The sequence below is a fragment of the Rhinichthys klamathensis genome, unplaced genomic scaffold (genome assembly GCF_029890125.1).
Source record: "Rhinichthys klamathensis goyatoka isolate OS25496 unplaced genomic scaffold, OSU_Roscu_1.1 h1tg000005l_1, whole genome shotgun sequence".
NCBI classification, from domain to species: Eukaryota; Metazoa; Chordata; class Actinopteri; order Cypriniformes; family Leuciscidae; genus Rhinichthys; species Rhinichthys klamathensis.
Window position 1 is genome coordinate 2,611,278 of NW_026606558.1, and position 16,317 is coordinate 2,627,594.

At 40.6% G+C, this 16,317-nt stretch overlaps 1 protein-coding gene across 4 annotated transcripts in view; it reads left to right on the top strand.

Annotated features, from left to right (window-relative positions):
• bcar1 (BCAR1 scaffold protein, Cas family member) overlaps positions 1-16,317 on the top strand; it is a 98,241-nt gene that overhangs the window by 61,574 nt on the left and 20,350 nt on the right. The gene's annotated exons all lie outside the window — the stretch shown is intronic.

A 16,317-nucleotide genomic window follows, 5' to 3' on the forward strand; every position in this document is an offset into this window, starting at 1 on the left:
TTAATCAAAAAGATTGGTTTTGTGGAAACATGATTTTACCCTACAAACTATTCATAATAACTTACATTTTTCCCTATTTACTTTTTAAAAACGTATTCTATGTCGATTCATTGGGTAATATTATAAAAAAACATATAATACATAACTTTCTCCACTACGGTTTCACTCTATAATACATATTTAGTAAGTAAAATAGGAACAGCATTTAATGTAGACCATGTTTATACACAAGGACATGTGATGAGAGATAGCCTGGAAAGCATACAGAAAGACTACCTAGAGAAATATAGACAGAGGGGTGTTTGAGGGAGGAGAGTGTTGAAGACAGTCATAAATAATGCAGAGTTTTTAACGCCGGTGACTGTGGGCAGTACAGAGTGAGTAAGCACTTTTTTCGAGTGGTAACTACAGGTTGAAGCTGTGGGCAGTGACGGTCCCTTGAGAGAGTGTTTCAGGCCACTCTTAGGGCACTGAGCCATATGCCACAGCTGCCGCAGTGGCAGGGGAAATGAAGTGTAAAGATGGAAGGTTGAAGTGAGGAGAGGTTCAGCTGCAGACCTGCTCGCTGTTAGCCACCAGTCAAATCTGCCTACAGCCATAAAGATAGAGAAATGACTCAGTGTCACTGCTTCTGGTCACTGTGACATGGTTAGGTAGATATTTAAAACTATAGCATGCTAATGAGGTGCTATGCTGTTATGTTAATGACTGCATCATTTCTTACATCTTGATTATATATAAACTGAATGTGTTCAGGCAGTGACAGTAACATTCTCATTGTGTGGAAAGTTTCCAATGCAGATAAGTACCTTGATATAGTAAGGTATCGGTTCTGGAAAATAATAGAAATTTAAATGTATAATTTACAGGCCTGGAAAATTCTTGAAAATTAATCAGATATACTATATTGTCCAGGGTTTTCCAAAGTGGGATTTGTTAGAGAACTGCAGTTTTTTTTGTTGAAAAAATAATCTTTAAATAAATCATTTAAAATAAAAATAAAAATATATATAAAATTCAAAATATAATTATATTTTGAAATGTTTTATTTGTTTACGCTCATTTCATGTGACACTTAACCAACACCAGAGAACTATCAACATGCGAATGTGTTGGTAAATTGAAATATTGAGACCAATTTAACATCTCAAGGGGTAATTCAAATAAAAATAATTGGTCAAAGGGGTTTGGCTGACTTTTTTTGGGGGGGGGGGGGGGGGGTGTAGTCTATAGTAGATTGAAATGTTTCTAATTACACTATTTGTCTCTCTAACATCTTTGTGATGTTAAAAATCCTTATATAGTCATACATTTCAGGAACAGTCTTGGAAAAATCATAGAAATGTACCATGTACCATGGTATGTACATGGAATTCCAAGGTATCTCAAAGAATACCATTCTTACCATTCCAAACTTGAAGGTAAGACCGTGGTAATTTTTGGCATGTTTTAGTTTTTGTAAAATAGTTGGCATGGTTTTTGTTGTCGTTGGTAAAATGGTTCCCTTTCAGTCAGTCACTATGAGTTACGTCAGTGACTGACGCAATGGGGGTTTCGCTTAGAAGCCTATCACCTTCGAGTTCTACAAAACGAGCCAATGGCAAAACAATGCCATGGGTCTGCGGAATTTGCATAGCACAACTCCGCCCCACCTCGTGGGTATAAAAGGAGCTGCTCGTGCAATCTTGCATTATGTTTCTGCTTCGGAGCCGAGTGTTACTTCACTTCTCTCCACTGCAAAGCTGTCTACGAGTTTGAAAGACGAGACGAGCGACTCTTCAGCGGTGTTGGTGTTACGGTGTGTTCCAGCGAGATCTCATTCCTGCTGCTGGTCTGTGCAGTGACCTGCCAACAGTGTGTGCTTTCTCCCTGGGCGCTTCAGCACTGCTGTTGAGTTTTTTCCTCTCTAAAAGAGCTGCACGTGCCGCGTCTTTTTAAAGATGTCTCGCCCGTGTATTTCTGGGTGCGGTAGACGGATTGATTCCGCTGATGGGCACGAGTGCTGCCGAGTGCTGTTTGGGCGTAAATCACGCACAGGCAGCATTCATGGATGCGTCATGTTCCCATTATGGGAACAAGCGTCTGAGGTCGCTTCGTGCCATTTACATTCCGGGCGAGCTCAATCGTGCAGCCGACGAGCTCTCACGACAACGCTCATGTCCCGGGGAATGGAGACTCCATCCCCAGACGGTTCAGCTGATTTGGGAACAGTTCGGCGACGCACAGGTAGATCTGTTTGGCTCCCCAGACATTTCCCACTGCCGCAGGTCCTTTTGGTTGCGCCTTATTGGCCCAGCCGAACTTGGTTCTCCGAATAGGTGCTCCTCGCGACAGCCCCTCCCTGGCCAATCCCTCTGAGGAAGGACCTCCTTTCTCAGAGATGGGGCACCCTCTGGCACCCGGAAGGTTTGAGTACCCTACCACCTCAGGTGGTGGCTACCATCACTTCAGCTAGAGCCTTGTCCACGAGACATGCCTATGCCTACAAAGAACATCTTCGTCACCTGGTGTTCTTCTCGCCGAGAAGATCCCAGAAAATGCCCTATCGGGTCTGCACTCTCCTTCCTTCCTTGTGTTTTGAGTGAGTGGATTCTGACTAACTTAAATACCACTGATTGGCCATTGCGTTCAAGAGATCAACAACTATGTTTGTTATTGGCTACATTGCTCACCGCTGTAAAAACACATTGTAAATAGATACATTTGACGTTCGTAGCATTTGCCAAATCTGTTTCGCCAATATATTAATACAGTATCAACTGAGGGTGTTCTCGTTTGCATTCTCTAGCCCCCCTGAAGAACCGGGCCTGAAAAGAGAACTAGGAACAAGGAAACTAGACCTCTATTATCATGTCCTTCCGTAATCATTCTCAGAAACATTAGTTTCTATTTGCAATGCTTGTCTTGAGGTTTTCCTTTCATGAGTTTTATGAGGAGAGATTTTGATGTGTTTTCTTAACGTCCTCTATTATGATTACTTGTCCTTGTGCCCATAGTCCCTCCATCACTTGCAGCTTTTCATTATGTGATAAGAGTGAGAGAGAAGAGGATGGACACACACACACACACACACAGCAGAGCGCAAAAAAAAAACCTTTATACTTTTACTCTGCTTAATAAAGGAATGTATTTCAAGGCAGAAATACTCCAGTCGGTTAATTCTCTCAAGGCTCATGCATAACTAATTGACTGGCAGCAGTGTGTGTGTTTGTGTTATGTTGGGGTAAAATAGAGTGCAACAGAGGCTTTTCATTTTTAAGCGTGATTAAACTGTTATATTACTATTTTATTTTTGATCAAATAAATGCAGCCTTGGTGAGCATAAACATTCATCAAAACAGTGAAAAAATCTACTCCAATATTTTGAACAGTAGTGTACATGGTAAACATTTTAGGGTATTAGGTAAACTGTAAAATATTTTCAGATATTTAAATTGTTTGAAAGATATAGACTTGATTATTGGTTATCTCTCTTTGGGACATAGGTAGTGTAGTTTTTAGAAATGTTGTTATAAATCCTAATTTCAATAAGTAGTGGTTATGCTTAACTATGGACAGACTCACTCATACTGTGTACTGTGGATATGTGGATACTGTGGCAGCAGTAAGGAGTTACATGATCGTTGTGGATGGGGTCAGGGTTAGGAGTGAGGGATTGTGATGAAGCAGCTGGAACAACAGCGCTGTGTGTCACATCAAAGACATGCGCAGGCAGGGTGTGTCAGCACGCGACCCACAAAGCCCTCGCACGCTTCTCCAACGGGCAGGAGTTTAATTCCTCCCTTACTTTCCCCTGTCTGAATGAATCATTATGGACTCTTATTTATGGAAGTCATTTCACATTGTGCGATATATTACAAGAAATTACAAATAATAGCCATAATTGAAAGAAATGAAGTCTCGTAAAGTAGCAATTATGAGAAACACCGTCACAATTACCATATTTTTTGTTTACTACCAGGTGGAATCGAGCTTCCATAACCATTTGCATTTGCTAAAAAGCTAAACTCAGTGACTCGCATCAAAATCAAAATTTGATTAGAATTAACACTAAATATTATGGCATGCTTCAATAAAAAAAAAATCTTACGAAATATGACCGTAATACCGGATGTGACCTTCAGTTGCAAAAATAAGATTTGTAGATGTTTGTGACTCACCGCTGCTAAGACTCGCCCTGGTGTCCTGCTTACACATTAACCAAAGTGAGCTTACACTATCAACTCAAGTTGCACATTGACCATTAGAGTAAATAAAACTGACGGATGAAGAAAGATTTGAGCGTAAGCTTGTTCGTCCGGTTTAGGGCCACGTGAGCGTGTCACAAAGAGGGTTTGTGGGTGAGGTATTTAGTTCTATTATGGATCCAGTTGAATGGACAGTGAAGAGGGACAGCAGAGGTGGAGAAAGAGTCTGGTCTTATCTCTTTAATAGCCCCTGCTATAGCCGTTCTCAATGCTGGACAGATAGCTGGGGTTTATTAAGGCTAGGTGTACTGGGAAACAGGAAGGGGGTGATGGCAAAGGCTAGATTGAGATTCTACTGTTAGTTTGCCGCACTGCCTGTTCTGAAAGTAAATGTGTAATCTTTGGAGACTTAGTTGAGGCTGCTCACCTGATCAGGCAGGGGAGAGGAGGGAGAGGGAGGAGGTGCTTGCTTGGCTTATCTGCAGGACCAGGCAGGCAGCGTTTAGAGGAGAGGGAGGGGAGAAGATTGTGAGGAGACAGAATAAAGGAAGACCAGAGGGATCGTAGATCCAAACTCCACTGACACATTCACGGAGCTACATTGGTATGGAGAAACACACTAGTTTAATATCTGCTATCATAATGTTATCAATGTGTTAAGCAATGTTATGAGTGAATTTCAAGCATCATTTTTACAGCACTGAAGGGCACTGCTGAGAAGGAATGTTATAACCGGGCCATTCTAGCAAAAGTGAGACATGGAATGCTGTCACCTATTCACATTAGCAAATAGTTTGATGATGACATTTCCTCACTAAAGCCTGTGGTTATTTACATCTCTTGCTCTTGTACTCAAGAAGTATCATAGATTTCTTGAATATTCCCCATTGTCTGACATTGGTTGACCAACTGGTAGTTTTGCCCCAAACTCACCCATTGGTTGAGCCAATGTCACCCCCTGTGTCAGAATATGCCTACTTCCTTACTATTTAGTGGGCAAAAAAATAATAGAATGTGAGCCGTAGTATGTCCGAAATCGAATTCATAATATTTATAAAACGGCAGGCGAAAAGCACCCAGATTGACCTGCTATTTCCACCAAGAATCTGAGGTGCTCTGCCAATGGACACTTAACGTCATTTAACCACGATGCCAAGGGAGAGGATTTGTAAATGGCAATGAAACGACGCAACTGAAGCTGGTAGCTAACGTGACAGTGACAACATAATGCATGATGTATGTCTGAATTTCATACATATTAATACTATATAGAACATACTTTTTTAATGGTCACAAAGTAAGTTTCAAACCAAATGTAGTACCTACTAGACAGTATGTGATTTCGGACACAGCGACTGTTTTGGTCTGGTTAGGATGCTCAGATATTTTTTAAGGAATCTACCGAGCCACACTATTTACCTTGGCCACTGTCTGTGTTATTTCTCTCCAGAAGTTATGCGAGATAATAAAAAATGTGGTTATCTTTTATCAGCTGAAAATTGTTTGCATCTCATGTCATTTTTGCTTTATTCATTTTTGCTTTATACCTCACTATTATCTCATGGGAAAGTGTGTACAGGGAATGGGAATGCCGTTGGGTGCTTGTGTGTGTCTTGTGGGAATTTCCCTCACTGGCTGGCACATCTGTAATCTACTGCTCCTCTCTCCCCTCACATTCCTGAAAACCAGAGCTACTCCTCCCTGCCTTTAGACGGTCTTCAAGGCATCATGCTCTCCACTTGGAATCAGTTCATAAACTCTCCGCCTACTGACCTAATCCGTAAACATTATGGGAACCGCACTAGCTAGATAGGATTTAAACTTTGTCGGTTGAAGACCTAAGTCAAGGCCCTCTCATCATTCCTAATTTCTAACACGCACTCACCGCGATCGGCGTGATCTTGCGGCTATCAGAGCAGAAACAAAAACTGCTGCTCTCCGTATGTTTTTCCTTCGTTCATACTGTATGTAATTTGTGTTATCTTATTTCGTCCATGAAAAAGCCCATAGATTTACCCACACATAGACCCTCCCCTTGAAGAAATCAGGACAGAAGTGGTTGAAAGTGGACAAAAGAGATGGATTAAAACACCAGATGTAAACAGGAATGTGTCTTCCTCATCTACTTGTGATCCAATCGACCAAAATATACCAAGTGTAAACATGGCCTTACATTATTTTTCAATATATACATGTGCTAGATGGATGTCTTTGACCATTGTGCTTGCGTCTTTTGCAGTGTTTTATTCAAAAATCAAACGTTAACTTTGAAACACCTTGAAACTTTTTTTAAAGTTTTTTTATTTTCCACTCATCGTGTTATGCGTTTTTCAAAGCAAAAACGTGTTCAATGCGAATGGCCAATAAGAAAATCTCATATTCAAATGGCCTCATCACTGTTTTTCAAGTTACATAGATTGTGTCAAATGTTTTTTTTTTTTTTATGATTTATGATTCTTACATTCAAGTGAATCCTTCAAATTAATTAATATAGAGATATAGAGGATTTATTTTGGATCTGGACACCCCTGCCATAGGCAATCTATCCTATCCCTCTCTTTCTTTCTGTTTCTCCTTTTGATTCTTTTCTTCTCTGTAAGTACTTCAGATATTGAATAGAGAGCCCTTAATGGTTGTTTAAATAGTCTCAGTTCCCCTCAGGGGCCTGTGTGTGATTTTAGGTTTGTATCTCTGGGCCTCACTGCAGTGCATTGTGGTCTTTTAAAGATGGACTTTGATATTGGCCTCACATCACAGCACACGAGTGAAGCATTGGCTGCTCCAGGGCACTGTGCCTCACGTAGCCTCATTACTCTCTCCTCAGACTGCACACGCTGACTCTGAATCAGCACATATCCACCAGCAGTCTCCTGTACATAGTAATGTGATGCAGAGAGTGTGTCTGAAGACAACACGGCATCCATTACAAGCAGCGTGTCTGGGCTCAGTGTAGCGGCTGCAGGTTTCCTGTGATGTGGCTCAGGCAGAAGACGAGGAAAGAGAGAGCGACTAAAGGAGAAAGCTAGTGCTGATGCCATGTTTCCCTTACAGCTGGAGGAGATGCAGGAACTAGCGTGATGACTGGGCAGTTCTGAACACGGTGTCTGTTCATCTGGTCCACCGATGTGCTTTATTTATAATTCCCTGAGCTTCAGAGCTTAGTTGAAATCTCACTGTATCCTCAGGACCAGTGTTGGGGAGTAAGAAACTAAAAAAAGAGACTAATTTAACTACATTTTTTCAGTAGCTTGAGAATAGCCCAGCAGCTCCCTGGTGAAAAAAAAAGTTACAGCAGCCTAAGCCGGTTTTCTGGTCTAAGCTGGTCTCACAGGTTGGTTTAAAGGGGTTTGGGCAGCTTTTACTTTTTATAACCAGCTAAGACCAGAAACACAGCTGTTATAAGTCCAACTGATCCAAAACAGTTTCGTTTTTCCAGTGACAAGCTACTTTTTCCAATAAGTAGCGGTGTAGCACAACAGAATGCAATTTTCAAGGGAAGTCATATTGTGTTGCACATGCGGTATTACAGCCAAGCAAACTGAGGGGTCGTTTACACGACACCGGTGTCCACTAAAAATGGAAAAACGTTTATGTGTTTTTGCCATTCATTTACACAACAAGAGTGTTTTGGGGTCTTGAAAATTCTAACTTTTAAAAACATGATTCAAAGTGCAATTATTTGAAACCAATACCATTATCGTATTGATGTAAACTACAAAAATTAATTTCGAATTTGAATGTGCAAAATTTGTGACATCATATGCATGCATATTACATGTTCAGTCTATTGGTACGTAGTGTTTCTTTACAAAGTGATATCGCCAACTACTGGCTTGGAAGCAGCATAATACAGTGGTTTAGTCGTTTTCGCAGATCAGTGTGAATGGGGATCGCTTTGCCTAAGGAAAAACCTTTTCGTTTTAGTTGACGTGTAAACATACTATGAGACCATAATCAAACTCACTCTCATATGTACGTAAATCAGGTTATTCTTTCCTATTAATGATCTGGTTCAAAAAATGATTCACCAATTCCAGGTTACAGAGCCCTGCAGATGATGTAGGGGGTAAAAACATTAATTTGTGGGACATAACTTGAATTAAGAATGAATTCCCAAGAATGAATTTCCAACTCATTATTTTGTTCCCTATTTTTAGTTAAATCGTGATTACATTTAACTACATTAAAACAAGGAAACTAATTAGGGGACAAATTTGACTCAAATTATGGAACAAATTAATAAAACGGGGCCATAAATGAATAAGTTGTGGGATTTTAATTATTAATTTGTGGCCACAATATCTTTTTTTTTTTTGCATGTCATGTACGTGGCTTCTTGCTTGTGCAGAATTTTATGTATTCTGTGTATTTATATGTATTCCACATTATATGTAATCATATGCATTTCATTTTATGTATGTACCGATATATTTCATTAAATGCTGCTAAATTAGTGTATTTATTTTCTTACTTGTATTTAGTGTATGTATATAAGTTCAAGTTTAATGGTGTCACTCCAGTTGAGATAATTGCAAATATGACGTCATCTATTAATACTATAATCTTTTTAATTTTTTTATATTTCCCGCTTAAATAGCTTTAATGCAGTTGGCTACTTTTTTAGAAGCTTGTACTTTAGCTGGACTGTAGTTGAACTATTAATTGTGAGTAGTTTTAAGCTTGAGAAACTACAGCTACAAAGTGACTGTCTTCGAGGACACATCGCTGTTGGACACATCATGTGTCCATTTGGCTTTCACCTTCAGGCCCCGAGAGATCTTCGTTAGGTCAGTCAGGACCAGTGAGGGGGTCTTTGAGTTTGTAACCTTGAGCAGACCACTTTATCAGTTAACACAGCCACACAGCCACAGGTCATGTCCAACAGAGAGAGTGAAAAAGACAGCATGTGTGTGTCTGAAGAAAGACAAAATATGAATCTTCCTAGCAGGATCTCCTCCATTACCTGCTGTGGCCTCATTTTCTGCTCTGACAGCGAGTTCCGAGCGCGGGGACGGGAGATTGACAGCTGAAGGGAGCAGAGGAAAACAGCGAGATCAGTGGGACAGAATTAGCAGCCTGAGCGGCGATGGCGGGTGGAGCCGCAGGAGCAGGTTTTGCTTCTCTTGCGCAGTGTCCTGTCATTAACGTCCCCACATAGCCAGCAGCAGATCGAGGGAGAGGAGGGGAGATGGGGCCCAACGCGGGCCCCTCAGCGTAAACAGCAGACCACTGCGAGCCTTTATTTGTGCTCCAGTGGCCTTCATCAAAGGGCTGGAATATCACAGGAGGCCACAGGGTTCACTTTGTACTGCAGGGAGTTGAAAGGACTGAAAAAACACAGATCAGAGAGAAGAACAGGGGGCCTAATGGAGCCGCATACTCATTTACTGCGTCTTCACACACACTGTATGTCTTCTGCTGAAGGTTACACACAACCTTTGCTCCGTGTGTGTTGTTAATCATTTTATTTATGTTCATATAGGTGCGTACTAGTAGGTTTAAAGGAGCCTCGGTGTCAGATTTTAATTGGCTCGTGAAAAGCTAACTTCAGCACCACGGGCTAAACTCAGTGGTCACCATTTAAACAATCTCTGTGATGTTTTACATCTTTCCCTGAAGGTCAAAGGATACAGGAAATTACAGCTAGTTCTGAAATGGAGACCAAATGTTGACTAATGAAAAAGCCAATATTTAAAGTCACTTTTGTTAAAAAAAAAAAAGTTCCCCCAAAAATAAAAGTTATTTCATCATTTAATCACCCTTATGTTGAAAAATTACACAAAATATTTTTTTGTCCATATAGTGAAAGTCAATAGGGTCCAAACAGCTATTTAAATACTATTATTTGTATACTATTACTAGTATTTATTAATATTTTGAATGAGCTTTTATTTGTATTTTTTATTAGAATTTTTATTTCAGGTTAAGTTTTAGTAATTTTGTTATGTACTTTTGTCATTTTTATATTTTTTATATTTATATTTAGCTTTAATTTGTTTTTATTTCAGTGTAGTTTGAGAAATTTTAGTATTTCAGCTTATTTTATTTCAGTTAGTTGCCAAGGCAACTTTTTGCATCTAACATTTATATTTTATGTCATAACAGCTTTATTTTAGTTGACAAAAACAGGTTTAATTGACACAGTTTTAGTTAACAATAACAACACTGGGTCCAAAACAAAATCTTTTGTGTTCCCTAAAGGTTTGGAACCACATGACGGTGAGTAATAAATGATAAGATCATTTTAATTTTTTGGCTGAACGGTCACTTTAAATGCACTTCCATGCTAAATATCCTGAATGATATCTCTTTTTAGCGTCTTTCACATCCTCAAACACGCACAATGGTCTCAGGAACTGACTAACCTTTGATCACTGGCCATAGGGACGGTCTGGTCTCCAAGGAGACACACTCATCTCGATCTTATTAATAGGTGCTGCGGACAGGCCTGAGTGTTGTGTTGCCAGGAGAGCAGAAGGAGAGGAAGTGTGTGTGTGTGTGTGTGTACGGAGGTCTGCACATATGCTGTCTCAGTTATATGCACTATTGCAGCATCGGAAAGAAACTAGAGTAAAGGAGAGGAAGAGCAGCGAGATGAAACCGAGAAAGGAAATGCGAAAACAGAAAGATAGAAAGACAATATGCTGAGCTGGTTTGAATAAATGCCATTCAGGCGCACCACAGGTAGATTGTTTGTGAAAGAAAGAGAAAGATTGACTGAAGGGAAGAATATACTCTGAAAGAAACAAATAAGCAAACTGAGGAGAAATAATTGTTTTTACAGGTTTTATTTCTGAGTTCATTCCTGTCCTACATAATAAAATGTAATGTGAGAAAATGTAAGTGGTGCTTGTTTGTGCAGAATTTGCTGCCACAATGCTTTAGTAGGTATAGTTGCTAGGTGGTTTGTGTAAGGGATTGCTTTGCCAGATTTCGTGGTGTCCTAGCAAGCAGCACTAATTAGTGATGGTTAAAACATATCTTGAAGGGACGTTTCACACCCAGCGTGGTCATGGCAGTAATGTGGGGCATGTGTCCGGGAGCTTTGGGGAGCTGTTACTGGAGATCTGTGCGGATTAGTACTCGGGGGCTCGCTGTCTCCAGGAGACCCTCCGGCCTCCCTCCTCACCAGCCGTCCCGTCACACACCCTCACATGTGGCACATGCCACATGGTACTGGCCCCCAAGCAAAGCTCATATTCACAAGTGTGGAGCTAATTAGCCACTAATTAATTCCACAACCGAGTATGAGGTTGGGTATATAGGCTATAAATCCTCACTACTACCCTGTTTTTTCTCTTCCATTCTGGTTTTTGGCACTTTTGCTGCCATGGCTGTTAATGTTTCAGGGATGAAGCTTCTGATCTGGGTCACCCGGCAGCCTTTACTTAAACCATTTAAGTTTTGAGTTTTAACTGGCCCAATTTGAAGGGTTAGCTGCATATTCAAATGCTTCCAACGGAATCATGTTTTTGTCATCTAAAATACTACAGTACAACTTTATTTTAAAATGGTCTTTAACTGCACTGTCATATAAACATCTGGAGCCAGGTCAGTACCTCCACTTTCTGAACCGACTAAACCAATAAAAGCCGGAGAATCCTCTCCAAAGATAGCCACAACTATTGTACTGTACACGGAAGTTTTTGAGGGACGACCCCCGCCGGTCGGGTGGTGCTTTTTTGAAGACAAATCTTTTTTTGCTTTGCTCAGGAGGTCTTTCCACTTTTTCCTTACATCGCTCTCTGTCCGAAGGCAACCGGAGTCAGAGCATTCGTTAATCGCGTCCGTTATCTGTCTCCATGTTGTTTGTTTCTTCTTGTTAGTAATTGTGTTTGATTGCTTGGCAGTCAGTGTGTGTCTGTGCTGACTGTACAGCTCTATTAACTTTCGTATCTCAATGTCGGTGAAATTTCCTTTCCTTTTTCTTTGATCCTCCATTGATACGGCTAACGTTACAAGTTAGCAAAACAGCGCAAGATAGTTTACAACGTAACCTAGCAACGCACGCTGCTAGGCAGCCGCTATAGTTCCGTGGCCATTCATATGAACGCGTATCGCTAAGACCAGGCGTAGTTAAGCCTAGGCTTAAGTTTGGTTGGTGCAACCGACGTTATGTCAACTCTGAAGACTGGTCTTAACTAAGACCTACTTAGCAATTAGGACCAGGCTTAGTAAAGACCTGTTGGTGCAACTGGCTCCTGGTCAGTGAGTCAGATGTTAATTCGGAAGGATTTGGTGATTCAAACCGATAACTTGACTGATTCACTACAGAACCTGCTCTTAAGAGTCATTTGTTTATGAATCTGACAACATTGGTCATGCGTTGTGTTTGTTTTTGCATGCAGTAATAGTGAAGACAATATAACAGATGGATGTGTTGTCTGTTTCTTGTCTTTTTTATCATATTCGACTCGGACTGCAAATCTTTTTTGCCATGGAACTGTAGATTCAGCTGCGGTGCAGTGCTGGCACTGAATATCACTGCAGGAAACACTGCATTCCAGTGAAATATACTACTTTGAAAGACTCCCCACATTAAACTTCTGCTAAAAAAAAAACTTAAAAACAACCAAAGTCAAACCTTGACTCACTCAGGTTTACATAAAACTCAGAAGTGGACATTCAAACCCAACTCAAAGGGATTTGGGCAAAAATTCATCCAGTACATCTGCAGATGTGGCAGAGGGAAGCTGTTCTCTGGGGTATGGCATATGTGTGTGTGTGTGTTCATGGTCCAGATGAGGCCCCACTGGCACCCACATCACAACAAGTAACAGAGCCCAGCTGAGCTCTCCACAGCCCGTGTTCACATGCCCACAGCTGGAGACGCCTCAACCCAGTGAAGGACATCTCTCACTAGGGCATGTGTGGACCACTGTTAGACATGATACCACCTCTAGTTAAAAGCATTATTGCAAACTTCTTGCACTTGTCCCTTCTTTTGTTTAGAAAAAAAAACAATGGAGTCAACAAAGTCAATGGAGCCAATCTGTAAACATTAAAATACTCAAAATCATTTATTTTCAATCAGTTTCAACTGGATTGCCACTAGATGTATACAATATGCTTAGAATATTTGAGAAATAGCACAAAAATACTCCTGTAGTTATATTCAATGTTAAAACTTTGTTACCACAACAATGTAATGCCATAAACCCAAATCGAGTGTAAATATATATACTCACCGGCCACTTTATTAGGTACCCCATGTAAACGGGTTGCTAGTAACGGGTTGGACCCCCTTTTGCCTTCAGAACTGCCTCAATTCTTCGTGGCATAGATTCAACAAGGTGCTGGAAGCATTCCTCAGGGAGTTTGGTCCATATTGACATGATGGCATCACACAGTTGCCGCAGATTTGTCGGCTGCACATCCATGATGCGAATCTCCCGTTCCACCACATCCCAAAGATGCTCTATTGGGTTGAGATCTGGTGACTGTGGAGGCCATTTTAGTACAGTGAACTCATTGTCATGTTCAAGAAACCAATTTGAAATGATTAGAGCTTTGTGACATGGTGGAAGTAGCCATCAGAGGATGGGTACATGGTGGCCATAAAGGGATGGACATGGTCAGAAACAATGCTCAGGTAGGCCGTGGCATTTAAACGATGCCCAATTGGCACTAAGGGGCCTAAAGTGTGCCAGGAAAACATCCCCCACACCATTACACCACCACCACCAGCCTGCACAGTGGTAACAAGGCATGATGGATCCATGTTCTCATTCTGTTTACGCCAAATTCTGACTCTAACATCTGAATGTCTCAACAGAAATCGAGACTCATCAGACCAGGCAACATTTTTCCAGTCTTCAACTGTTCAATTTTGGTGAGCTCTTGCAAATTGTAGCCTCTTTTTCCTATTTGTAGTGGAGATGAGTGGTACCCGGTGGAGTCTTCTGCTGTTGTAGCCCATCCGCCTCAAGGTTGTGCGTGTTGTGGCTTCACAAATGCTTTGCTGCATACCTCGGTTGTAACGAGTGGTTATTTCAGTCACTGTTGCCCTTCTATCAGCTCGAACCAGTCTGGCCATTCTCCTCTGACCTCTGGCATCAACAAGGCATTTCCGCCCACAGAACTGCCGCTCACTGGATGTTTTTTCTTTTTCGGACCATTCTCTGTAAACCCTAGAGATGGTTGTGCGTGAAAATCCCAGTAGATTAGCAGTTTCTGAAATACTCAGACCAGCCCTTCTGGCACCAACAATCATGCCACGTTCAAAGTCACTCAAATCACCTTTCTTCCCCATACTGATGCTCGGTTTGAACTGCAGGAGATTGTCTTGACCATGTCTACATGCCTAAATGCACGTAGTTGCCGCCATGTGATTGGCTGCTTAGAAATTAAGTGTTAACGAGCAGTTGGACAGGTGTACCTAATAAAGTGGCCGGTGAGTGTATATATATGTGTGTGTGTGTGTGTGTATAATTACAGCTTAATAATACACAACAGAAGAATACAATCAATGTTCAGTTAGTGCTTTTATAAAATGTTTAACTTCACATTTCTCCAAATTTTGTATAATCCTCCAAAAATTGGCCCCCATTCACTTCCTAGTGTTTCTCTGTAGCCTTGATTTACAAAAAAAAGAAAAAAGGAACAAGTCAAAGTAATGTTTGTTGTAATCAACTTTGCGCCACAAATGCTGTCGATTGAACATGTACTGAACTCTGAAAATTCCTTTAATATTAAAAATCCTATACATGAAAAGTTTCACGGCTGGGTTACAAAAACGAGGAGAAATGGATCTAAACGCAGCAGTTTTCTTTAAAGAACAATTAACGAAATAACATCTGGTGAGACAGATGATCAAACAATGAATCATTAAGGAAAATGTTTGCTACTGAAAAGGCTAAAGCCGGGTACACACGGTACGATTTTGGCCACGATTTGGCCGTCTAAATCACAAGTCTTTGATTGTTAGTTTGACATGTTCACCGACAGCCAATTAATGACCATTGAGATCAAATTCGACGAAATTCTGGCAGTGTCAGAAGGTTTGACTCACAGTCCTGCAGTGTGACATCCTACGACGACCATCAAATTGTCTTCATTTTCAAGACTAGTCTTGACCAAAATTAACGTTCAAGATTTTTTTGTAGCCACCATTTCAATCCCGCGTGTAATGTAGCTCAGTCACCAAACGTGTCATTGATTAACCACGGGAAATAAAAATTTCATGTGATTTTTTGCAGTTCACACTTGCTAAATCTGATTGGATTTCAATCGGATATGCACAAAAACTCTTGCCAACACGCACAGAACCCTAACATGCACCCCCCGCTTCGCACACAGTAAAGAGGACAGCTTGCTCCACAGATGGCCAAGACGAGAGCGGTGGTAGGGGGCTACGGGGGAAATTCTTATGCACAGCCACTTAAATAGAGAAAGAGTGTGTGAGAATATAGCGTATGTGAAGGTATGTGGAAGCCCTTCAGCTTTTGGACTTTGACCCCTCATTATGTTCCAGGCCTCTGGATGCAGTTATTTGTGGCACTGCGTTGAATCAAAGCCAAGCTTAGGGTAAACTTTGATAAATCTAACTTTACTAAACTATTGCAACCTTGAGTCAGATATATTTTGGGATAATATTAGACTCCGTGAATGGGTTTTTAGAGAAGGTTGGGAAACTCTTTTGAAAAGGTAAACCGAAATGAATGGCTTGTGTGGAATGTGAGACTGGCTGGAATTACATTTATCAGATTACTCCTTTCACAACCTTTTTTTTTCGTTTTCTGTTTGGTGTTATTAAATAAAAAAAATGACATGGTTTGAATATGGAATCTAAATTGAGTTGTTTTTGTAAGACGCGCGTTTAAAATTGAATTTATATGTGTAAATGTATAGCATGTGTATGTAGATAAGGGAATACGTATTATTGTGGATGTGTTGGTGGTTGGTAAATGGAATATTGTTTCATGTTGTAGTGGTCTTTAGGAACTAATTTATACCTCATTGTTAAGTTTGTCTAGGAGATGTAATGTGATATACAGATCAATCTATGACCTTAATTGTTTTAATTTCTCAAGACTTGTTAACCAAATATTGAACACAGATTGTGATCTTACCATTATCATTTGAGTTATTACTGACCTTACTTATGATGTTACCTTGACACGGGTTTGTT